Source organism: Nycticebus coucang, chromosome 3, assembly GCF_027406575.1.
Source record: "Nycticebus coucang isolate mNycCou1 chromosome 3, mNycCou1.pri, whole genome shotgun sequence".
Classification (NCBI taxonomy): Eukaryota; Metazoa; Chordata; class Mammalia; order Primates; family Lorisidae; genus Nycticebus; species Nycticebus coucang.
In genome coordinates, this window is record NC_069782.1 from 130893093 (window position 1) to 130919109 (window position 26017).

At 44.6% G+C, this 26017-nt stretch overlaps 1 pseudogene across 1 annotated transcript; it reads left to right on the forward strand.

The window, feature by feature from the left end:
* The first annotated feature begins 8924 nt into the window (after positions 1 to 8924).
* LOC128580775 (nucleophosmin-like) lies at positions 8925 to 10169 on the forward strand (annotated as a pseudogene). The gene is made up of 2 exons (XR_008378745.1): positions 8925 to 9167; positions 9350 to 10169. The product of XR_008378745.1 is annotated as a nucleophosmin-like (transcript).
* The last annotated feature ends 15848 nt before the right edge of the window (positions 10170 to 26017 follow it).

Below are 26017 nucleotides of genomic sequence, written 5' to 3' on the forward strand. Positions count from 1 at the left end.
ATTTCTGAGACAATAATTTGTGAGAAAGCCAAGGTCCTCTACAATGATTTAGTGGAAGGCCTGCCTGATGGGGTGGTTAGAGAACTTTAGGAAAAGGACTAGGGGGCGGCACCTGTGGCTCAAAGGAGTACGGCGCAGTCCCCATATACCGGAGGTGGCAGGTTCAAACCCGGCCCTGGCCAAAAACTGCAAAAAAAAAAAAAAAAGAGAAGAAAGAACGAAAAGGACTGGGATCCATTTTGTTCTTATGCACAGAGAGGCTGCCAGTTCTTTTTTTTGAGACAGAGCCTCAAGCTGTCGCCCTGGGTAGAGTACTGTGGCATCACAGCTCACATCAACCTCAAACTCCTGGGCTTAAGAGATTCTCTTGCCTCAGCCTCCCAAGTAGCTGGGACCACAGGCGTCTGCCACAACACCTGGCTATTTTTTGGTTGCAGCCGTCATTGTTGTTTGGTGGACCTGGGCTGGATTAGAACCCGCCAGCTCAGGTGTATGTGGCTGGCACCTTAGCCGTTTGAGCCACAGGCGTCAAGCCAGAGGCTGTTAGTTCTAATTCAGAAGCAATTTGTGGGACCCAGGAACAGATTAATCCAATTTTATTATTTTAAAGGAGAAAAATTGTCTTGGAACTCAAACGATTTGAAACTCTAATGGGGTTGTGGAAAGGATTAAGTTCAGATTCTAAGGTATCACCGTACTGTTCTAGGTTCTGGGGATATAGCAGTCAATAAGACAGGACTCTACCCTCAAAACATTCCCTTTCAAAGAGGGCAACATCTGCTATGGTGAAAAATAAAGTGGGCAGAGGAGTAAAGAATAACCAAGGTAAGATTGGGATTTAGATAGAAAGGCAGAGCTCTGTGAGGGGATTACAACCAGATCACAGTAAAATACCTCCCACTCTCTGATGATGTGATCTTAAATACATAAACTAACATTTTAACACACTGTTTTCTCATGTTGAATAAGGATACCTATACCCACATTAAGGACTGTAAGGACCCCAGCACAGTGCCAGTATAAATGGTGTTAAATAGCGAATATTTAACTAATGTTAGATAATTGAGTGTGTAGTGATCTATTATTCAAGATATAAAGAATATGTTTAGAAAGATATAGAAGGAAAAGAAAGAGGTCTATTTTCAGACAGTCTGGAAAATCCCTCAAAAGGAGTCATAATTGATCTTAAACTGTGTCAGCTGGGTCTTTTGGGAAGCAGATGCTGAGACATAGGTTGTGCTAGAGTTTGGGTGGTGGTGGTGGTAATGTTTGTGAATGATAAAAGAGGAAAGCAGAATTGGGTGGGAAAAGCCTCAAACATTGATCTTGTGACATATGTCATAACTTCCTTTTTTTCTTTTTCTTTTTTCTCGTTTGAGACAAAGTCTCACTCTGTTGCCCTGGGGTTGAGTGCTATGACATCATAATAGCTCATAGCAACCTCAAACCCTTGGGCTCAAGTTAGCTCCTTGCCTCAGCTTTCCGAGGAGCTGGGACTACAGCTTCCTACCACAATTCCCAGATAATTTTTCTTTTCTTTTTTTTTTTTTGTAGAGACAGAGTTTCACTTTATTGCCCTTGGTAGAGTGCTGTAGCGTCACACAGCTCACAGCAACCTCCAACTCCTGGGCTTAGGCGATTCTCCTGCCTCAGCCTCCCGAGTAGCTGGGACTACAGGCGCCCACCACAACGCCCGGCTATTTTTTTATTGCAGTTTGGCCGCGACTGGGTTTGAACCCGCCACCCTCGGTATATGGGGCCGGCGCCCTGCTCACTGAGCCACAGGCTCCGCCCCCCCAGATAATTTTTCTATTTTTTAGTAGAGATGGGAGTCTCACTTTTGCTCAGGCTGTTCTTGAACTCCTGAGCTCAAGCAATCCACCCACCTGAAGCCTCCCAGAGTGCTAAGATTACTGATGACAGCCACCATGCCAGGCTGATGTTGAGCATCTTTTTATATGCTCATTGGTCATTTGCATATCTTCTTTAAAGAAAGGTCTATTCAAATTCTTTGTCCATTTTATGTTGTTATGGTGAAAAGATATATAGAACTAGCTGGTTGGACTTGGTGTAGATCAGTGGTTCTTAACCTTCCTAATGCCATGACCCTTTAATACAGTTCCTGTGGGTCACAACCCACAGGATGAGAACCGCTGGTTTAGATGATCCCAGTTTTGTTGGCAACAACCAAAGCATCGTAATAGGAGCCAGTCAGACATATGCCTTCTTCTCTCCATTAGGCCTGACCAGGATGTTGACCTTTGCTACATCCATGTCATAGAGCTTCTTCACAGCCTGTCTGGCTTCTATCTTCTTCATGGCAAACTCAGTAGTCAGGGGGAACTTGATGATGGTACTGTGGTCAAGCTTGTTTCTCCTGAGGGCCCTCTGCTGAGGATATCTGGGCTGCCTCCAGAACTTCAGTGTCTTTAGCTGCTGGAAGGTGGGTGATGTGTGGATCTTTTTCTTGCGTCTGAGGTTGCCTTTTAGCACTGTTTTCTTGGCCTTCAAAGCCTTTGCTTTGGCTTTGGGAGGGGCAGAAGCTTCCTTCTTCACCTTCATAGCCATCTTGTGAAATGGCCCTTTGTCCATTTTTTAATTTGGCTGTTTGATTTGTTTGTTGTTGAGTTATATGAGTTCTCTATATAGTCTGGATATTAACTCCTTATCAGATATATGTTTTGCAGGTATTTACCAATATGTGATTTTTTTTCCCAAAGGTTAAAAGCTCAGGCAGTAGAGCATACTGCTTGAATTCGAATCCTAGTTCTGCCACTTACTGGTCTGGAGGAAAGGATGAACACACACACAAAATCCAGGGTCTGCCATATGGAAAAAAGGACAAGAGCAGTTCATCAGGCAGCCAGCACAGCCTCTGGCATAATACTAGATGATAAAGGCAGGTAGGCATAGGAGGGCAGGTGGGGTTTACTGCATTTTTCAAGTCAGGAAGCATAAATGTCATGTAATAATAGCAGATAGCATTTCATCGAGTGCTGACTATGCCAACTCCACACCAAGTCTTTTACATGCATGTCCCATTTCACTTATTCAACATGTATGAATTTTATGCAAACCTAATATGAACCTAGTATTTTATGCAAGCCTAATGTGAGCCAGTTGCTAGTGAGCTCAGCACAAAACAGAAAAAAAATCATATATTGTGTCTGAGAGTTTACAAACTTTGGTCAAAGAATCAGACAACTGACAACAATGCTAGATATCGTAAGTGACAGGTCCATGGGCCTATGGAAATTGACAGATATGGGGAGACTTCTCTGAAGAAGTGGAATCTGAGCGTAGGTAAAAAAGGATAAGAATGGTAGCTGGACGTTGTGGCGGGTGCCTGTAGTCCCAGTTACTCGGGAGGCTCACGCAAGACAATCGTCTAAGCCCAACAGCTGGAGTTTGCTGTGAGCTGTAGAGAGCCATAGCACTCTACAGAAGGCAATAAAATGAGACTCTGTCTCTTAAAAAAAAAATAAAAAAGGATAAGAGTGGGCTCAGCACTGTAGCTCAGTGAGTAGGGAGCCAGCCACATGCACTGAGGTTGGCAGGTTCGAACCCAGTTAGAGCCAGCTAAACAACGACAACCGCAACAAAAAAATAGCCGGGTGTTGTGGTGGTGCCTGTAGTCCCAGCTTCTTGGGAGGCTGAGGCAAGAGAATCACTTCAGCCCAAGGGGGTTGCTATGAGCTATGACATCACAGCACTCTACTGAGGGCGACATAGTGAGAGTCTATCTAAAAAAAGAAAAAAAGGATAAGAGTGAAGAACTAGGGAGGAATGTTCCAGACACATAAGCCCATACAATTAACATCCCCTCTGGGATGTATTCGCCAATGAATGGATCTCTGTTGCCTGATACAAAATAGCTTTCAGTAAACATTTTGTTGGACAAATAATGTATCCTCATTTTATAACATGACCAAGGTTACAGAGCTATTAAGTGGCAGAGCTGTGTGTGATGCCAGGAAGTAGGCTCTACAATTTGAGCTTTTTTTGTTTGTTTTTGAGACAGAGTGTCACTATGTCACCCTCAGTAGAATATCATGGCGCACAGCTCACAGCAACCTCAAACTCTAAGGCTTAAGCAATTCTCTTGCCTCAACCTCCCAAGTAGCTGGGACTACAGGCACCCACCACAACTCCTGGCAATTTTTTTTTTGGCTGGGGCTGGGTTTGAACCTGCCACCTCTGGCATATGGGGCCAGCGCCCCACTCCGTTGAGCCACAGGCACTGCCCACTCCTGGCTATTTGTTGCTTGTAGTTGTCATTGTTGTTTGGCAGGCCTGGCTGGTTTCAAAACTTCCAACCCGGGTGTATGTGGCCGACACCTTAGCTGCTGAGCAATAGGCACCGAGCCTATAGTTTGAGCTTTTAATCTTTAAAAAGTCACATCATAAAAATAAAAGTAAGAAAGACTTCTTTTTGTCATCATCCCAAGCATCCAGAAATAATCATTCTCTTTAGTCTTTATTTCAAGCATTTATTTAAACTTGCTAGTATGACCCCTAACATATTGTATTATAGTTGTTTTTATACATGATTATATATCTCCCTCCTTCCCAGCTCCAGCCCTCCTTTCCTGAGTAATAGTAAAACTTGAGCTATTTAATATCTGCATAGAGCAGTGCGTAAGAATGCAGGCTCAGAGACCAGTCTTGACCTGAGGAAGCCTGTTCTGTGGCTTACTAGTTTCATGACACTAGATTCTATTTTTTTTTTTTTGCTGTTTTTGGCCAGGGGTCAAATGGCGTCCGTGCCCTACTCCTTTGAGCCACAGGCACCGCCCATGACACTAGATTCTTTACTTAACCTTTCAAAGCCTCCATTTCCTCATCTGTAGAATGGGACTAATAACAGAACCCAAGCATGACAAAGTTGTGAGGATTAATAGAGATAACACATGTAAAGTACTTAGGAACTCAATAAAAGTTATCAAAGACTATGTTGGAAAAAAATAAAACCATATCAACACCTACCCCACCCCCACCTGGAAGAAAAACCGCATGGTGTTTTTTCCTTTCTAGGGTAGGGATGGGAAGGCTTCAGCTTGGTTTTTCTTTAATCAGAATGTGCTATTGCTAGCTTCATCTCAGCCATGGTATCTTGTGGAAGGAAGGGATTAGTCGGTAAGGTACCAGACTTACCAGAGGTACCAGAAACCTCAAGGGACTTTTCCTGCCCCAACCTGTGCCTCTTCTGCTGAAGATCAGGGCAGGCCAATCCTCCTCCTCTTCCTTTCTTTTTTCCCATCCCTCCCTCCCCACCACTTCAAACCCTGGGAAAAAAATGAAGAGAAGCACACCAACCAAGAAGCCTTTTCACTTCATTGTGTTTTTCAGCTAGACCTGAACAGACAGCGATCAATTCAACCCTCTCTCACCCTCCCTCCTCTTCTTCATGTCCTCTTTGTTGTTGTTTTCTCTCTCCCTCCCTCTCTCTCTCTCTAACTGTGTCTTCAGGCTTAGGAAAAAGCAGTTACCTCCCAGCAGCATGAGTACACAAGAAGCTGCAGTTGCAGTTGCCTGGAGCAAACACAACGTGCTTGTAATAGGTCCCCGTGGTCCTTGGTACTTGGAAAGGCTGAGATAGGGATCCTGTCTGATTCTCTGAGAAACTCCTTGGCTTGACCACATCTGTCCCAATCCAGACTCAGCAAGGAGTCACACAGAAAATCTCACTCTTTGGCTTCTTCTGGCCGAGAACCTTTTAGCCTGCCCCATCGCCAGGACAGGGGTTTTTATTCCAAGTTGAGCAAACCCAGCCAGTTGGACTTGAAAACAACTATGATGAAGGAGGCATACACCTTTTCCATTTTCAAAGCAGCCTAGTGGCATTTTGTTTTTTTCCAACAGGGTAACTCCAAACTGGCAGGGCTTTCAAAGTTACAAATTTCCATGTCCCCAGACCTCACTGAAGAACATTTCCTGGTTAGGTTGGTATGTGTGGAGGTTTGGGGTGTGTAAGTGAGAAACGTTTAACAAATAGTTAAACCTGAGTTATGCATCAAATTAGTCTAAACAAGATTCTCCCCTATCCCCATGCTGTACTAGATACCCTCTTTAATTCCTATCCCAAACATATATTCAAAAATAACTACTATTTATCAAACACCCACTCAGTACCAGGAACTGAACTATGTGTTTTATTTACTTACATTGACTCATTTTATCTTCCCAACTATGCAAGGTAAATTATTTATTGTTTCCTCTCTAAAGCATAGACAGGTTAGGCAATTTCCCCAAAGTCACCCAGATGGAATCTCATTCCAACACAACAACCTGGATGAATCTCAAAATCATCATGCAGAGTGAAAGAAACCAGGCCAAAAAAAAAAAAAAGAGCACCTATTATATGATTCCATGTCTATAAAGTTATAGAAAGTGCAAACTATGGGCGGTGCCTGTGGCTCAAGGAGTAGGGCGCCAGTCCCATATGCCGGAGGTGGCAGGTTCAAACCCAGCCCCGGCCCAAAACCACAAAAAAAAAAAAAAAAAAAAGAAAGTGCAAACTAATTTGTAGTTGATAGATAGCGGATCAGTAGTTGCCTGGGGATAGGGTGGAGGGAAGGATGGATTCCAAAGGGGTTCAAAGAAACTTGAAGGTGTGATAGAAATGCTGATTATCTTGACATAATGGTTTCAAAGGTGAAGAAGTGTCAAAACTGATCATATATTCTAAATATGTGCAAGTTAGTGTATCTCAATAAGGTTGAGAAAAAGTACCCCAAATCTCATCCCTAATCGTTTCTAAAATTCCATTTACTCTTTGCTATATTTAATACGATAGGGCTTAGCTGGACTTTGGTTCAGAACTTTTATGCTGGCAGTGCCCGTGGCTCAAGGGGGTAGGGCGCCGGCTCCATATGCCAGAGGTGGCGGGTTCAAACCCAGCCCCAGCCAAAACTGCAAAAAAAAAAGAAAGAAAGAAAGAAAGAACTTTTATGCTGTTGTCTCTTGGTCCTGTTGGCTCTTCTCACTGGAAACTCTGATCACAGGGCTGTGATTCTAGAAATTCTTTTGTACCACTCACAGCTACACCAGATATAAATTTCAATGTAATGCTAATGATGATCTAAAGCAGTTCTCAAATTTTTTTGGTCTCAGGACTCTTTCACACTCATGAAAAGTATTGAGGACACTCATGAAAAGTATTGAGCCTGGAATTTCATGTCAGAATTAGGACTCAGGCTTAGTGCCTGTGGCTCAAGTGGCTAAGGCACCAGCCACATACACCTGAGCTGGTGAGTTTGAATCTGGCCTGGGCCTGCCAAACAACAATGACAGCTGCAACCAAAAAATAGCCGGGCGTTGTGGCAGGTGCCTGTAGTCCCAGCTACTTGGGAGGCAGAGGCAGGAGAATCACTTGAGCCCAGGAGTTTGAGGTTGCTGTGAGTGGTGATGCCACAGCCAGGAGTTTGAGGTTGCTGTGAGTGGTGATGCCACAGCGCTCTACCCAGGGTGACAGCTTGAGGCTCTGTCTCAAAAAAAAAAAAAAGAATTAGGACTCAATCTTACAGCTCTGAGCTGTCAAATATAATAGTCACCAGCCATATGTGAGTATCGAATGAGTAAAATATAGCTAGCCCAAACTGAGGTGTGCTATAGGTATAAAATTTTGAAGAGTTAGTTTAAAAAGGGGGCGGTGCCTGTGGCTCCGTGGGCAGGGTGCCAGCCCCTATACCGAGGGTGGTGGGTTCAAACCCAGTCCCGGCCAAACTGCAACAAAAAAAATAGCCGGGCGTTGTGGCGGGCACATGTAGTCCCAGCTATTCGGGAGGCTGAGGCATGGGAATCGCCTAAGCCCAGGAGTTGGAGGTTGCTGTGAGCCATGTGTTGCCACAGCACTCTATCTTGGGCGATAAAGTGAAACTCTGTCTCTACAAAAAAAAAAAAAAGAATATAGGCGGCGCCTGTGGCTCAAAGGAGTAGGGTGCCGGTCCCATATGCCGGAGGTGGTGGGTTCCAACCCAACCCCGGCCATAAACTGCAAAAAAAAAAAAAATAATAATAATAATAAATAAATAAGAACTGGGCACAGGCCGGGCGTGGTGGCTCACGCCTGTAGTCCCAGCGCTGTGGGAGGCCAAGGCGGGTGGATTGCCTGAGCTCAGAGGTTCGAGACCTGTATGTAACAGCATGTGAGCCAGAGTAAGACCCTGTCTCTACTAACATCAAGAACACCGCCAGAGGAAGATAAAAAACAGTACTTCAAACGAAGAAGAATGAACAAGGAAGTTGAAATTAAAAATAAAAAAAATTAAAAAAAAAAAAAATGAACTGGGCACAGTGGCTCATGCCTGTAATCCTAGCATTTTGGGAGGCCAAGCCAGGAGGATCACTTGACACCACAGTTCAAGACTTGCCTGGCAACATAATGAGACCCCATCTCTACCAAAAATAGAAAAATTAGCTAGGTGTTGTGGTGGACACCTATAGTCTCAGCTACTGGAGAAGCTGAGGCAGGAAGATCCCTTGAGCCCAGGAGTTCAAGATTGTAGTTAGCTTTAATGATACCACTGCACAGATCAAAAACATGTCTCATTGAAAAAAGAAAGAATGTGGGCGGCGCCTGTGTCTCAGTCGGTAAGGCGCCGGCCCCATATACCGAGGGTGGCGGGTTCAAAACCCGGCCCTGGCTGAACTGCAAACCAAAAAATAGCCGGGCGTTGTGGCGGGCGCCTGTAGTCCCAGCTACTCGGGAGGCTGAGGCAAGAGAATCGCCTAAGCCCAGGAGTTGGAGGTTGCTGTGAGCTGTGATGCCATAGCACTCTACCGAAGGTGATAAGGTGAGACTCTGTCTCTAAAAAAAAAAAAAATGGCCCTGGAGTGATTCCGTCCTGCGCGGCTGTGCCTTGGAGCAGTACTCATTTATCTCCGTCCGCCTTCTCCTCCGCCTAAGTGCGTGCCACCACCTCATGGAAGATTTGATGGACATGGACATGAGCCCCTTGAGGCCTCAGAACTATCTTTTCGGTTGTGAACTAAAGGCCGACAAAGATTATCACTTTAAGGTGGATAATGATGAAAATGAGTTCTTATCTTTAAGAACGGTCAGTTTAGGGGCTGGTACAAAGGATGAGTTGCACATTGTTGAAGCAGAGGCAATGAATTATGAAGGCAGCCCAATTAAAGTAACACTGGCAACTTCGAAAATGTCTGTAGGGCGGCGCCTGTGTCTCAGTCGGTAAGGCGCCGGCCCCATATACCGAGGGTTGAGGCAAGAGAATGGGTTAAGCCCAAGAGTTGGAGGTTGCTGTGAGCCGTGTGACGCCACGGCACTCTACCGAGGGCCATAAAGTGAGACTCTTGTCTCTACAAAAAATAAATAAATAAATAAAAGAAAATGTCTGTACAGCCAACGGTTTCTCTTGGGGGCTTTGAAATAACACCCGGTGGTCTTACGGTTGAAGTGTGGTTCAGGGCCTGTGCATATTAGTGGGCAGCACTTAGTAGCTGTGGAAGAAGATGCAGAGTCAGAAGATGAAGAGGAGGAGGATGTGAAACTCTTAAGTATGTCTGGAAAGCGATCTGCTCCTAGAAGTGGAAGCAAAGTTCCACAGAAAAAAGTAAAACTTGCTGCTGATGAAGATGAAGATGATGATGAAGATGAAGATGAAGATGATGAGGAAACTGAAGAAAAAGCTCCAGTGAAGAAATCTGTGCGAGACACTCCAGCCAAAAATCAAACCAGAATGGAAAGGATTCAAAACCATCAACACCAAGATCAAAAGGTCAAGAATCCTTCAAAAAACAGGAAAAAACTCCTAAAACACCAAAAGGACCTAGTACTGTAGAAGATATTAAGGCAAAAATGCAAGCAAGTATAGAAAAAGTGCATTGAACATTCCTGGGCACTACTGGTAAATTAAGCCCAAAGATGGGGAGAGAGGAAAAGGAGAGACAAATGTAGTCCATACTGAGTATCATCAACAATCCAGACTGAAGTCTTCTATTTTAATCTCAATCCCCCTTTCCTGATTTGCTACCCACGCCCCCTTCCAGGCTGGAAACAATCTCACTTTGATTTCCTAAAGCACTCTCTTTTTGACTGTGAATGATACTTGCATATGCTTTCCATTACCTGTGCACTTGCCTCACCTCTTTGACGATGTTTTAAATTACCTTTGTATCTCCTTAGCTGCTCAATAAATATTTGAATGACTCAAAAAAAATGTAAAATATCTTAATAATTTTTATAGTGATTACATTTTGAAATGATAATGTTTTGGATTTATTGGATTAAATAAAATATATATAATAATTAGTCTTACTTTTTAAAATCATGTTTATTTGCAGGGCACAGTAGTTCATTGTCTATAGTTCCAACTGTTCAGGGGGGATGAAGTGGGAGGATTGCTTGCGGCTAGCCTAGGTAGTATAAGACTCCATCTCTAATAAAATAAAATAAAAGTCTATAAAATTGTTATTTTACTTTTTAACATGGCTACTAGAAAATTTTAAACTATGTGTAGCCGGGTGTTGTGGCGGGCACCTGTGGTCCCAGCTACTCAGGAGGCTGAGGCAAGAGAATCACCTAAGCCCAAGAGCTGGAGGTTGCTGTGAGCTGTGATGGCACAGCACTCTACTGAGGGTGACAAAGTGAGACACTGTCTCTACAAAAAATAAATAAATAAATAAATAAATAAAATAAAAAACTAAATATGTGGCTCACTGTCTACGTGATAGTGCTATTATAGATAGTGGGAAGCCATTGAAGATTCTTGAGTCAGAACAGGAGTTGGCAAATGTTTTCTGTAAAGCACCAGGCTTGAGGGTCATACAGCCTCTACTGCAGCTATTTGACTCTGCTATTGTAGTATAAAAGCACCTATAGACAATAATGTAAACAATGAATATATCTGTATTCCAATGAATGTTTATTTATGAACATACTGAAATTTGAATCTCATAATTTTTACATATAATGAGATATTGTTCTTATTTTGATTTTCTACCAATCATTTAAAAATGTAAAAGCCATTCTTAGTTTTGGGGCTATACAAAAACAGGCAGTGAAGGCGGCGCCTGTGGCTCAGTGAGTAGGGCGCCAGCCCCATGTACCGAGGGTGGTGGGTTCAAACCCAGCCCCAGCTAAAACTGCAACAAAAAATAGCCGGGCGTTGTGGTGGGCGCCTGTAGTCCCAGCTACTCGGGAGGCTGAGGCAAGAGAATCATGTAAGCCCCAGAGCTGGAGGTTGCTGTGAGCTGTGTGACACCACAGCACTGCACTCTACCGAGGGCGGTAAAGTCAGACTCTGTCTCTACAAAAAAAAAAAAAAAAAACAGGCAGTGAGTGGGATTGGACCCTCAGGCCATCCATTAATACCAATGTTAAAGAGTTAAGCTGGAGTCTCTGAAAAATCTCTTTCAACCCCCAACATCATTGGTGCTTTCCCCACACAGAGCACACACAGTGCTTGGAAAATTTCTTCTCCTTTGCAAACAGCATGGATTCATGTAACATTTGATCTGGAAGAGACAGTAGGGATCAGTTACTCCTACCTTCTCATGTTACATTTGAGGAAACTGAGTCTCAGAGAGGTAAACTCGCATAAACAAGGTCACATTGCAGAGAAGAGGTTCCAGATAATGAGAGTAATTGCCAAGACTGTCAAGCGGCATCTGGATAAAAATGAAGGGTTTGAGGTTAGATTGAGTACCTATGCCCCATTCAGGCAGTCTGAATTCTAGCTCATCCATTCATCCATTCATTCATTTATAATCCTTTTTTTTTTTTTTTTTGAAACAGAGTTTCACTATGTCACCCTGGGTAGAGTGCTATGGCGTCACAGCTCACAGCAACCTCCAACTCTTGGGCTTAAGCGATTCTCTTGCCTCAGCCTCCCAAGTAGTGGGGACTACGGGCACCTGCCACAATGCCCGGCTATTTTTTTTGTTGTTGCAGTTGTTTAGCTGGCCTGGGCCGGGTTTGAACCTGCCACCCTCAGTGTATGTGGCTGGTGCCGTAACCACTGTGCTACGGGTACTGAGCCCATCTCTAATTTCTTGAGACCACCTGGGTGCCAGGCCTCATGGGAAGCTCTGGAGAACCAGACATTAATTAGATTTGTTCACTGACCTTGAGGAACTGGATAGTATAGAAAAAAGATACTTTAAAACAGATATGGGGGCGGCGCCTGTGGCTCAGTGGGTCGCCAGCCCCATATACCGAGGGTGGTGTTTCAAACCCGGCCAAACTGCAACAAAAAAATAGCCGAGCATTGTGGCAGGCACCTGTAGTCACAGCTATTCAGGAGGCTGAGGCAAGAGAATCACCTAAGCCCAAGAGCTGGAGATTGGAGGTTGCAGTGAGCTGTGACGTCATGACACTCTACCAAGGGCAACAAAATGAGACTCTGTCTCTAAAAAAAAAAAAATCCTGAAGGGGCGGCGCCTGTGGCTTAGTGAGTAGGGTGCCGGCCCCATATGCCGAGGGTGGCGGGTTCAAACCCAGCCCCGGCCAAACTGCAACAAAAAGATGGCCGGGCGTTGTGGCGGGCACCAGTAGTCCCAGCTGCTCGGGAGGCTGAGGCAAGAGAATCGCGTAAGCCCAAGAGTTGGAGGTTGCTGTGAGCCGTGTGACGCCACGGCACTCTACTGAGGGCGGTACAGAGAGACTCTGTCTCTACAAAAAAAAAAAAAAAAAAACCTGAAGAAACAGATATGGGGCAGGGGTAGGGCACAGATAACCTGGAAAAGTAGGAGAAAGGATCTCTGAGGAGGTATCACATAAGCTGTGATTAGAGGCATAGGTAGAAATTAGACAAGTAAAGAAAAAGTTTGTTGTTCTAGGCAGGAAAAAGTGCATATGCAAAGTGCCTAGAACTGAGAGGCCTCAGGTGCTCAGAGAACCATAAGTATGATAGATCATGGGTATGGAGGATTAAATAGGAGCCACAAGAGAGAAAGGAGTCTAGAGAGTCAGCAGGACTCAGAATATAATTCCTCTGGAGTTAAAAAAACTTTGTCTTGATCATGTTAGGTGGTGAGGAAACAGGTTTTAAACAATGAAGTAGCATCGTCAGAGAGTTTTACAAAAATCATATTGGCAGCTTGCCAGGCGGGAAGGAAAGAAAAAAGGATTCCATGGGGAGGAACAGCCTGTGCAAAGGCCTGGAAGAATGCAAGGACCAGTGACAGCGAGTGATCTGGTGTGACTCAAGCATGCAGTGCATGACGAGGAGCAAGTAGAGAGAAGCCTGGGAAGGAAATTTGTACAGATGGTGGATTGTCTTAAATTCCAGGCTGAGGAGTTTGGATCTGATTCTTCAGGTACCAGACAGAGACAAGAACCTCACGGGAGTAAGTGTGAAGGTAGAACACAGACCTAAGGTTAAGTTTCCCTAGCTCTGCTATTTATTAGTTAAGTCTCAGAGGTACAATGGAGATAACAGCCATGAGCATTAAGTGAAATAATATATGAAAAGTACTTATCACTTTTTAAGAGCCTAACACACACTAAGACTCAAAATATTAGCTCTGAAACCTGCATAGGATGCATCACATCAAAGGGCTCTCAGTCCCTACATAAATATCACAGAACATTCTGCTAAAGGGAAGACTTGGGTGGGATGACCCTGACCTCTTATTTTTAAACTCTAACTTTCCTTTTTTAATAAAGAATAATGCTTGTAAGACCACAACCACCCTCTTTTGGGAGTAGTTCTCTTTTTTTTGTGTGTGTGTAGAAACAGAGACTCACTGTACCGCCCTCGGTAGAGTGCCGTGGCGTCACATGGCTCACAGCAACCTCCAACTCCTGGGCTTCAGTGATTCTCTCGCCTCAGCCTCCCGAGCAGCTGGGACTACAGGCGCCCGCCACAACGCCCGGCTATTTTTTGGGAGTAGTTCTCTTTAAGAAACTCAGGGAAACTCTCATATCATGCCTCTGGCATTATGAGTAGCTGTCTCCAAAACAGCACAGAAAGCTAGCAGCTCAATTTGAGGGTAGTAGACATTCTTTCCAGGACCTAGGCCCAAACTTTGGGTTCTTATAGTCCTCCCAATCATGAGTTTCTGTTCATTTTGCATTCATTTTGAAATGGTCTGTGTGTACAGAATAGTTTATGTATCATGTGAGAAAGGAAAAATATTTTATATTTGTGTTTTATATATATAGTCACATGTCACTTAACAATGGAGATACATTAAGAGAAATATGTAGTTCGGCTGTTTTGCCATAATTCAAACACAAGAGAGTGTACTTAACACAAACCTAGATGATATAGCTTACTACACGTGTAGCCTATGTGCATAGTCTATTGCTACTAGGCTACAAATCTGTTATTGTAGTAAGTACTCTAGGCAACTATAACACAATGGTAAATATGCATGTATCTCAACATATCTAAACATTTAAAAAGTATGGTAAGAGTACAGTATTTAGGCTTGGCGCCTGTAGCTCAGCGGCTAGGGCGCCGGCCACATACACCGCAGCTGGTTGGTTCCAACCCAGCCCGGGGCCTACCAAACAACAATAACAACTACAACAAAAAAAAAAGGTGGGCGTTGTGGCGGGCACCTATCATCCCAGCTACAATGGAGGCTGAGGCAAGAGAATCACTTAAGCCCAAGAGTTTGAGGTTGCTGTGAGCTGTGACACCATAGCACTCTACTGAGGGCAACATAGAGAGACTCTGTCTAAAAAAAAAAAAGAACATAGTATTTGAATCTTACAGGGCTGAGTGTGATGGCTCACACCTGTAATCCTAAGCACTTTGACAGGTAGAAGTGGGAGGATCACTTGAAGCCAGGAGTTTGAGACCCTAGCCTGAGCAAGAGCTCTACAAAATATAGAAAAATTAGCTTGACGCAGTGGCACATGTCTGTAGCCTTAGCCATTCAGGAGGCTGACACAGGGCTATCACTTGACCCCAGGAGTTGAAGGTTGCAGTGAGCTATGATGAGGCCACTGTACTCTAGCTTGGGGGACAGAGCAAGACTCTGTCTCAAAAAAAGAAAAAAAATCTTATGGGACCACTGTTGTATATTCACGTTTCATGACTGAAACATCATGTGTTGCATACAGAATAGTTCTTAAGAACCTGGTGACTGTTCTTCAGAGTAGGGTATGGTGTGGGTAGAGACAAAGATTGAGGCGAGACTTACTTTCTATTATCTATTTAAAAAAAATTTTTTTTTGTTTTCTGAGACAGAGTCTCATTCTGTTGCCCTGGGGTTGAGTGCCGTGAAGTCATAGCCTCATCACAACCCCAAACTCCTGGGCTCAAGCTATCCTCTTGCCTCAGCCTCCTAAGTAGCTGGGACTATGGTCACCTGCCACCCCACCCAGCTAGTTTTTCTATTTTTATTAGGAAAAAAATAATACAAATATTATTTTTAATATTAAAAATATTAAATTTGCTCAGGCTAGTCTTGAACTCCTGAGCTCAAGCAGCAATCTGCCTGCCTCGGCCTCCCAGAGTGTTGGGATTACAGGCATGAGCCACCAAAGGCAGTCTTAAACAAACAATTTTTTTTTTTTGAGACTGAGTCTCACTTTGTTGCCCTCGGTAGAGTGCCGTGGCATCACAGCTCACAGCAACCTCCAGCTCTTGGGCTTAGGCGATTCTCTTGCCTCAGCCTCCCTAGTAGCTGGGATTACAGATGCCTGCCATAACACCTGGCTATTTTGTTGTTGTTGTTGCAGTTTGGCCAGGGCCAGGTTTGAACCTGCCATTCTCAGTATATGGGGCTGGTGCCCTACTCACTGAGCCACAGGCGCCACCCAACAAACAATTTTTTAAAATATACAAGCAAGTTCCTGGAAAAACTCCCTGAGAGTGTCCTCTATTCACCGGCCTCTATACCATGTTTTCTGTAACAGAGGTATACCAGATCCACTGTTGGTCTACTCTCCAGTTTTGCTTTGCGGCACCTTGCTATTTAGTATAGAGCCAGACCTATGAATAAAAAGATGACAATCTTGGTTCCTGTTCCCTATTGCAGGACTTAGAACCTTTCTGTGATTCCAGCTTCCCAGCTGGAAAATGGGGATTGCTACATTCCCCATAAGAGTAGCATTAAGAACTAGCTATCTACTGGTAAAGGATTTCAGGATATGGGAATGAAAGAGAATATATTAACACAGAGAGCTGCTGTTTTTTAACCCCACATAGTTCTAGGGAAATATAATATAAAGGCTTCAGATCCACTTACAGTTGCTGCACTAAAGGTGAATGTTAACTAGTGACATTGACAATTGTCATTTTCTTCGTAAACCTACTTGATGACTCGGAGCTGCAGGAATCCTGCTATATGAGCCTTCTGTCTTTGAACAACAATGTCTCAGTCTGACCTACCTGAAACAGACAGGAAACCAGTCCACCTCAATTACAGATCTCAGCTGAGAATCAGGGTTTGGTGTCACACAGTTTCTCTAGAGGGCATTTGCCTACCTGGGTCCAGTGACTGTGTCTTATCTCTGATGGAGGCTCTCCGTTCTTGTCTCCAGTGCCTTCATACAGGGTGGGATGCACAGAAAGCATTTAATAAATGATGGCTGAACTGATGGCTGCCTACCTGCCTTCAGGTGTGTCCTCACTTTACAGATAGGGAAACAGGCACACAGAAGTGCAGTGCCTTGTATGAATTCTATTACATATGGAATCCCTGGTTCAGGCCTGAGTCCCAGTTCACTCCTTAGAGCTCATCTCTTCTCTCTGAACAGAGAATGCTTGAGAAGGTCCTGTATTTCCATCTTCAAAGTCAGAGAAATAAGATAAGCAGTTATAAAATAAGACCTGAATCTAGCTGATCCAATTAGATGATGACTGAGCCATCAGCCTTCTCCAGGCCTCTATATCCCCATCCATAAAATAATGGTTTGGGTAGGATGATGTCTCAGGATGCTTTGCATTCCCTCTGGCGTGTGTACACAGCCCCACATCCACCAGCTGCGTTAGGCCATCTCTTTTTCCAAGCTGTACTTCTTTACCTCCTTGAGTTTCTCAAGAGTTTCAAGGGGGCGCTGTGAAACTTGTTCCCGGGCAGCCAGCAGACTCTTCTTTCCTTGGAGCTGCCTGGCTGCTCCATCTCCCTGCTGGTAACCAAGCCCTTGTCTGCCTTTCTAGCAACCTAGCCCTTTTCTTATTGTTGCTGTCTGTTTCCATTTGCTCCTTTTATTCTCCAGGTTTTCCTTGACTCTGATGTTTTTTCCCCCTGCTGCACAACAAGCCCTTCTGATCTCTGTGAAAGGCAAACCCATGTCATTCTTCCAAATCATCATTGTATGACATGTTTTTATATCAGTTGGACAAAGGAGCTATTTGATCAGGGGGTATGGTGTGTGATTGTAAGAAATTCAGCTAGTCGATGGCAACCATTGTTCCCCAAGTGGCTCCCTGACCCCATTCTGTTCCTGGAAAAACTCCCTGAGAGTGGCCTCTATTCATGGAGTAGCACCAGTCCCCAGCCGTGCTCCAGGAGCGTGCTCAATTCCTAGCGGTGACACCGATAGCTGCCCATAGCCACCCTTTAACTCTTTCATCAGCATTAGATTTCCAACCCCACAGCTGTTATCACTGCTGTGAGCTCAGGGGGTTAGAGATATAGGCATGCTCTCTGCTCTCCCTCTTATCTTGGAGAAATTCAACCTTCCTTTGAAATGATCATTTGAAAATTACCCGTCTGCTGCTTTCAGCACAGCAGGCCTGGCTAGCGAGCCTGTCCTCTTCAGTTTTCCCTTGAGGACAGCCTTCCCAGTTCTGCCAACTCTCAGGCCCTGATGCTGGTATGTAATCTAGTGGCACCTCAAAACCATTTCTGATTGCCTGAGGTGCAGGTATGGGGCCCCTCACCCTGGCCTCAGAGTCTTCAGCAGATTGTTTAAGTTATCCCCCGAAGATGAGAAAACATTTCTACACTCTAATGAACATTACTTGCTCAGCCTTCCATTCCTTTCCTTGCAGTACATGCTGGGTCCCTTTATGTGTAAGGCCTTGTGTCGGGCGTTGTAGGAGAGACAGAATTGTGTGAAAATTGACCCTCGGTCCTGAGAATTCAACTTATTAGGGGAAATGAGACTCATGGACATGGATCTGCAGAAATATCTATAACATTTTCTCATCATTAATCCCATGTCATTAAAACAATGTGAGAGATAACTATTTTGGCCTGCTTAGCACACAAACCACCCAAAGTGAAGAGTACTCAAAACAGTGGTGAGCCATATACCTTTCTTATTTATTTATTTATTTTATTTTTTTTATTAAATCATATACCTTTCTTTTTTTTTTTTTTTCTTTTTTTTTGTAGAGACAGAGTCTCACTGTACCGCCCTCGGTAGAGTGCTGTGGCGTCACACGGCTCACAGCAACCTCCACCTCTTGGGTTTACACGATTCTCTTGCCTCAGCCTCCAGAGTAGTTGGGACTACAGGCGCCCGCCACAACGCCCGGCTATTTTTTTGTTGCAGTTTGACCGGAGCTGGGTTTGAACCCGCCACCCTTGGTATATGGGGCCGGCGCCCTACTCACTGAGCCACAGGCGCCGCCCTAAATCATATACCTTTCAAAAGGTCCAGCCTACCCTAAGTTTGTGGATCTTAGCATTACACATTGATTGAGAGTGCAGGAAGATTCTTTGAAGCGTCTTAAAATCTAACAGCTTTGAGATTTTTCTCATCGTTACTGTGCTCAATTTATAGAGACTAAAAAAAGATGGAGAGACCCATTCAAGATCACTCAAAGCCAGTAAATCTATTGCCTGTAGTTCATTTTTCTCCCACTTCATTGTATTAATTTGTTACCTGCTACTTTTCTCCAAGAAAGTGGCAATAGATTAGAATGTCATTTGTCTATAACTACTATCAGGAAGTCAAGACCTAAAAGCTAATAAAATTTCCAACTCAAGCCAGGCACAGTGGCTCAGGCCTATAGTCCTAGCACTGTAAGAGGCCAAGACAGGTGTATTGCTTGAGCTCAGAAGTTTGAGACCTGCCTGAGCGAAAGCAAGATCCCATCTCTACTAAAAATAGAAAAATTAGCTGGGCATTGTGGCAGGTGCCTGTAGTCCCAACTATTTGGGAGGCTGAGGCAGGGGATTACTTGCTATGAGCTATGATGACACCACAGCACTCAACCCCACAGCAACAGAGTGAGACTATGTCTCAAAAAAAAAAAAAAAGTCCAACTCAAGAGTCTAGAATCCTATGTGAAACTCTTTGTCTGCCTTATCCCACCGGTGTTTCTGTACCTTAAGTTAACAGAATGGCCTTTTCAGTAATTCTCTTAGCTTGGCTCCTCCAGCTCTTTGGAGATTCTTCTTTGGCCTGGGGGGAACATCCACCGTACAATAGCTAAAATGTTCATCACTAGGTATAGAGTGACTGTATTGTCCAAAGTACAATTCTTGCCTGTAATCCTAGCACTCTGGGAGACCGATGTGGGTGGATCGCCTGAGCTCAAGGGTTTGAGAACAGCTTGAGCAAGAGCAAAACCCATCTCTAAAAACAGCCAGGCGTTGTGGCAAGTGCCTATAGTCCCACCTACTTGGGAGGCTGAGGCAAGAGAATCACTTGAGCCCAAGAGTTTGAGGTTGCTGTGAGCTGTGACACCATAGCACTCTACCGAGGATAATAAAGTGAGACTCTGACTCAAAAAAAAAAAAAAAGGGCTTGGCGCCTGTGGTTCAAGCAGCTAAGGCACCAGCTGGCAGGTTCGACTCTAGCCTGGGCCTGCCAAAACTCAACGACAGCTGCAACCAAAAAATTGCCGGGCATTGTGGCAGGCGCCTGTAGTCTCAGCTACTTGGGAGGCGGAGGCAGGAGAATCGCTTGAGCCCAGGAGTTGGAGGTTGCTGTGAGCTGTGATGCCACAGCACTCTATCCAGGGCAATAGCTTGAGGCTCTGTCTCAAAAAGAAAAAAAAAAGTACAATTCATGTTACAACATGAATGCACCTTGAAAACATTATGTTGAATGAAAGAGGCCTGACACAAAATGCCTCATATTGTATGATTCCATTTATATGTCTAGAATAGGTAAATTCATAGAGATGGAAAATAGGTTTATAGTTAGTTGCCAGAGGCTGGGCAGAAGGACAGAATGAGGAGTGACTGTTAATGGGTACAGGATTTTTTCTTAGGGTAAAAAAAGTTCTGGAATTAGATCATGTTGATGATTGTGCAACATTGTTAACATAGTAAAAAGCACTTAATCCTGTTTAAAGAGGTAAATTTTGTGGTATGTGAATTCTATCTCAAGAAAAGATGGAGGAAAACAAATCTAAGAAAGGAAGTTTGAGCTCGGCGCCCGTAGTTCAGTGAGTAGGGCACTGGCCACATACACCAAGGCTAGCGGGTTTGAGCTTGGCTTGGACCTGCTAAACAACAATGGCAACTGCAACCAAAATAGCCAGGCATTATGGCAGGTGCCTATAGCCCCAACTACTTGGGAGGCTGAGGTAAGAGAATTGCTTAAGCCCAAGAATTTGAGGTTGCTGTGAGCTGTGACTCCACAGCACTGTCTCCAAGGGTGACATAGTGACACCCTTGAAACTCTGTCTCAAAAAAAAAAAAAGGAAGTTTGTCATTCAAACCAGAACTGAGACACTTTCAAGGTGTTAATAATTACCCCAGGAAAATATGTACAAATCAGAACACGTGTTCACCGTAGCTAAAGATAATGAACCTGAGCTCTGGGTGCTGCTTGCTTTACATCTTCTCCGAGGAGCCTAAGAATGGCCTACCCTGTCAAAGAGTCTGTGACCACTGGGGGCTCAAGGAGCCATACAAAATGGTTTTCTCAGCTCTTCTTAGCTCCTTTGCTCCTCAACTTCCTATGTTGTTTAGGATTGTGCTTTTTTTTTTTTTTTTTTTTTTTTGCAGTTTCTGGCCATGGCTGGGTTTGAACTCACCACCTCCGGCATATGGGGCCAGCACCCTACTCCTTTGAGCCACAGGCACCACCCATGTGTTTCTTTTTTTTTTTTGAGACAGAGTTTCACTATGTTGCCCTCTGTAGAGTGCTATGGCATCACAGCTCACAGCAACTCTTGGGCTTAAGCGATTCTCTTGCCTCAGCCTCCCAAGTAGCTGGGACTACAGGTGCCCGCCACAACATCCAGCTATTTTTTTGTTGCAGTTGTCGTTGTTTAGCTGGCCCAGGCCGGGTTCGAAATTGCCAACATCAGTGCATGTGGCTGGTACCGAAACCCCCGTGCTATGAGCACCGAGCCAGGATTGGACTTCTTGTTTCTACCTCCTCTCTGCTTTTGAACCTCTGCCTAGTTTTATCTGAGTTTTATTCATTCATCCATTTATTCCTCTATGAGGCAATTATGTGGTCCCTACTGGTGCCAAGCAGGCAGTCAGTATAGTGGCTGAGGAATATAGATAAAGAAGTCAAGTTTTCTTCCCTCAAAAAGTTCACTTTCTACTAAGAAGGCCAGCATTTAAGTATAAAGCAGTGAGGACATTTATAAGATAGAAGTATAGGGCAGCGCCTGTGGCTCAGTGGGTAGGGCGCCGACCCCATATACCCAAGGTGACAGGTTCGAACCTGGCCCCGGCCAGCTAAAACAGCAGTGGCAACTGCAACAAAAATAGCCAGGCATTGTGGCGGGCACCTGTAGTCCCAGGTACTCGGGAGGCTGAGGCAAGAGAATCACCCTAGCCCAAGAGCTGGAGGTTGCTGTGAGCTGTCAGGCGACGGCACTCTACTGAGGGTGACAAAAAAAAAAAAAAGTAGTATATACTGGGTACTGGAGGCCCAAAGAGGCAAGAGGTTAGCTCTTCCTGAAGGTGGGAGTTTCTAGATACCCCATGTTTGGATGTTCCAGAGGGACTGTGATGATGCCTACTTTTGGCATCCAAAGGAAAGGCTCTCTTGGTCTTTGGTTTTCTCTCTCATTCTCATGGTGCCTGTTCTGATATGGCCTCTCACTCCCAGCAGCCCTGGGGCACTACCACCTACTGCAGGTCTGGAGCCTCTGTCCTGAGAGTGACCCCTGATCCAGCCCAGACTCCATCCTCTAGATGTTGTCTGGACCTTTTCTTCCTAAGTGCATTGTGTTCTTGCCCATTTTTCTGCCCACTTACAGAGGCTTATAAGGTTAAGCCCCTTGCCCAAGGTCACACAGCTGGTTAGTAACAAAAGCCAGGCTAGAACTCAGGTTCAATCCTTCCTCCAAGTGAGGTCCTTCTGAGCTTCCAATGAGGGGTTTTATTTTCCTAGCAAATTACCTATAATGTGAAGAGGAAAACCTCAGACAATCCAGTTCAATTTTTTTGTTTTGTTTTTTCTTTCTTTTTCTGTATTTTTCCCCTTTTTTATTAATTTATCCCTTAGCCCAGATCTTCCACGGAGTGGCAGAGGTAGTAATAAGCAAATGATTAATGACCCCCCAGGGTGCATGTCAAGTTCTCAGCATGAACATCAGGCTGGACTTCTGATCTCTCCCAGCCTGTCTGTGACACCTCTAGTCCTGATGCCATGCAGTTCAGAACCCACATGCCAATGGTGTTTCTAAGTCTGGGCAGGAGGAGCAATGGTTGTCCTATGATATACAAGAAAGATCTCATACTTCAAGGAATCAGAGGCAGAGGCAGAAAAGCTGAGGTTAAAAAAGAAAAGAAAAGAAAATCTGGCTCGGCACCTGTAGCACAATGGTTACAGCACCAGCCACATATGCTGAGAGTGGCAGGTTCGAACCCAGCCTGGGCCAGCTAGAACAACAAAAAGTAGCCGGGCCTTGTGGCAGGCACCTGTACTCCCAGCTACTAGGGAAGCTAAGGCAAGAGAATCGCTTAAGTCCAAGAGTTTAAGTTTGCTGTGAGTGGTGACACCATGGCACTCTACCAATGGCAACATAGTGAGTCTCTGCCTCAAAAAAAAAAAAAGAAAGAAAAGAAAAGCTGAGGTTGGGCGGCACCTGTGGCTCAAGGAATAGGGCACCAGTCCCATATGCCGGAGATGGCGGGTTCAAACCTAGCCCCAGCCAAAAACCAAAAAAAAAAAAAAAAAAGAAAAGAAAAGCTGCGGTTAAGAGCTTATGTTTGAAAGGCCAGAAGCTCTGGATTTAAATCCTGGGCATATAATTTTGGGAGGAAGAAATTCTTTACTTTTCTGAGCCTCAGTGTCCCCAGCTGTAAAACAGAGATGACAATTTACTTGGGGGATAAAATCCTCATCAGGATAATAACTACCTCATGGTACTACTGTAAGGAGGAAGCAAGATGAGGTGTATCAAAGGCTTAGAACGGTCCCTCATAGATAGTAATCACTTAATAAACAGTAACTTTTATTGTTATCTCTTCTAAAGCTACCTGTAATCTTAGAAGAGTCCAGAACTCTGGAGACTATTGGCCAAGTCTCCCCTGATAATGTTTGTATCCTTCTTATTTATCCCATAATGGCAAGCACTAAGACATCTAGATTAGACTTCATTCATTCACTGAAATTTATAATGCACCTCTTATATTCAAAGACTTCTTGAAGAATTATAATTACAAACACAGAGTTCCAACTCAGTGTTATAAATAAGATAAATGTATGCGATCCAGAGGATTACCTGGAAAACACAATGGAGAGGAGACAATTGTAGATGTCGAGGGATATGTAGAAGTTCAGAGGGAACAGCATGTGAAAAGATAAATAAATGTAAAAGCACGTAGTATTGGAGAAATGTAAAAAGATCTGCATCACTAGGGCGGCGCCTGTGGCTCAGTGAGTAGGGCGCCGGCCCCATATGCAGAGGGTGGCAGGTTCAAACCCAGCCCCGGCCAAACTGTAGCCAGGTGTTGTGGCGGGCGCCTGTAGTCCCAGCTGCTCGGGAGGCTGAGGCAAGAGAATCGCGTAAGCCCAAGAGTTAGAGGTTGCTGTGAGCCGTGTGACGCCACAGCACTCTACCCGAGGGCGGTACAGTGAGACTCTGTCTCTACAAAAAAAAAAAAAAAAAAAAGATCTGCATCACTAGAACTTTCCACTAACGTGCAAAGAAGCAAATGCAGTGGCTCCTACCTACGGTCCCAGCTACTAGGCAAGCTGAGGCCGAAGTTAGCCTAGGAGTTAGACACTAGCCTGAGCAACATTGCAAGACTCACGTAAAAAAAGAAAAAAAGAAAAAAAAAGTCTTGGTACCCAAGCACTTAGCTTAAAACTTTATGTAGTATGGACTCAGTATCAATATTGATATGCATTTATGGCCTGATTTTCTTATCTTTAAAGGGTAATTATATAATATACTATCTGGATCACCTGCTACATTAAATAATTGGAATAAAATTAAAAAATACACCCACTTATAATTGCCTGTTTGGCATTCAACCATCATATGTAGTTGAATTAGACTGCATGCTCCCTGGGAATGGGAACAAATCACTGAGTTCCCTGTGGGGAGAAGTGGAGCAGAGACTAGGTCTTGGTACGTGTCTGTGGAAAGAATCCTTTGTAAGCTCCACATTCTATGTGTAGCCAGCCCCCAAGCTGGGAGTTGCCTTCATAGTTACCACCTTCCACTGACTGCACAGGCTGAAGCATAGTCATCGCCAACATTTACTTCACATTTGTCTTGAATAGTATCCTGAGCTGCATAACCCAAGCACCAGTCACTAATGGCAGCCACAAGCCTGGCCTTGAGATGCTCTGATGCGAGGAAAGGAGGGAACAAGGACCAGCAGGGTCTCTCTCTGCCTGGGGGACAGAGCCAGTCCTTGGTGCCAGCTCCAGAGGGTGGTTATTCTGGGAAGCCTGAGCTTGGAGGCCTGGAGGTGAAAGGCTAGTCAGACAGCATCAGAAGATGCTTCTGACAACCTAAGAATAGGGGGAAGGGGGAGAGGGAGGGGAGCAGAGGGAGGGGCATTGGTGGGATTACACTTGCATACATCTTACAAGGGTATATGTGAAACTTAGTAAATGTGGAGTGTAAATGTCTTAGCACAATAACTAAGAAAATGCCAGGAAGGCTATGTTAACCAGTGTGATGAAAATCTGTCAAACGGTCTATGAAACCAGTGTATGGTGCCCCATGATCACATTAATGTACACAGCTATGATTTAATAAAAAAAAAAAAAGAAGAAGAAGATGCTTCTGGCCTTAGCACCAGCAAAATTACCCCTTCTCAGTGTCCAAATCTGCCTATCACTGAGCAGTGACACAAGGAGCCCTCTGCCGAAACAACTGCCCAGCCCCTGGGACCTAGCCCAACCACCTCTCCTTTGCCCCCATCCCCAGTCAGTTTATTTCCAAGGATACTCCAAGATGGATTGGGATTCACAGTTGGCCTTCAGAACCATGCCAGGGCAGTCTAGTAGCTGAGCCAAGTACATTGTTTTTGTTGTTGTTTTTGAGACAGAGTCTCACTTTGTCCCCCCTCGGTAAAGTGCCATGGCATACCACTCACAGCAACCTCCAACTCTTGGGCTTAAGCAATTCTCTCAACTCAGCCTCCTGAGTAGCTGGGACTACAGGCACCTGCCACAACACCCAGCTATTTTTTGTTGCAATTGTCATTGCTGTTTTAGCTGGTCAGGGCCAGGTTCAAACCCACCACCCTCGGTATATGGGGCCAGCCCCATACCTACTGAGCCACAGGAACTGCCCTCAAGTACATTGTTTATTCAGCAAGATTTGGTGGCTCACACTCTGGAAAGCCTGGAGCTGCCCTGGAGATGGAAGCAGAAGGTTGCCTGACAGCTCCCAGAATATCTATAAAGTCTAAGCCCCTCCCAACCTGCATCTGTATTCTTAGAGGTGGGCAGGGAAAGGGATGAGCTTAGAATAATCTACTCAGCCTGCTGAGGGTTCTTCCTCAGGACTCTAAGCTACCTAGGAAAAAGGGAGAAAGGAGTTGTCCAAACAACAACACTAGCAGTTATTAAGTGCTGACTCTATGCCTAGCACTGTTCTAAATATTTTATGTGTTGGACGAGGTGGCTCACACCTATAATCCTAGCACTCTAGCATCCTAGCAGGTGGATTGCTTAAACTCATAAGTTTAAGACCAACTTGGGCAAGAGCGAAACCCTGTCTCTAAAAACTAGTCAGGCTGGGCGGCGCCTGTGGCTCAA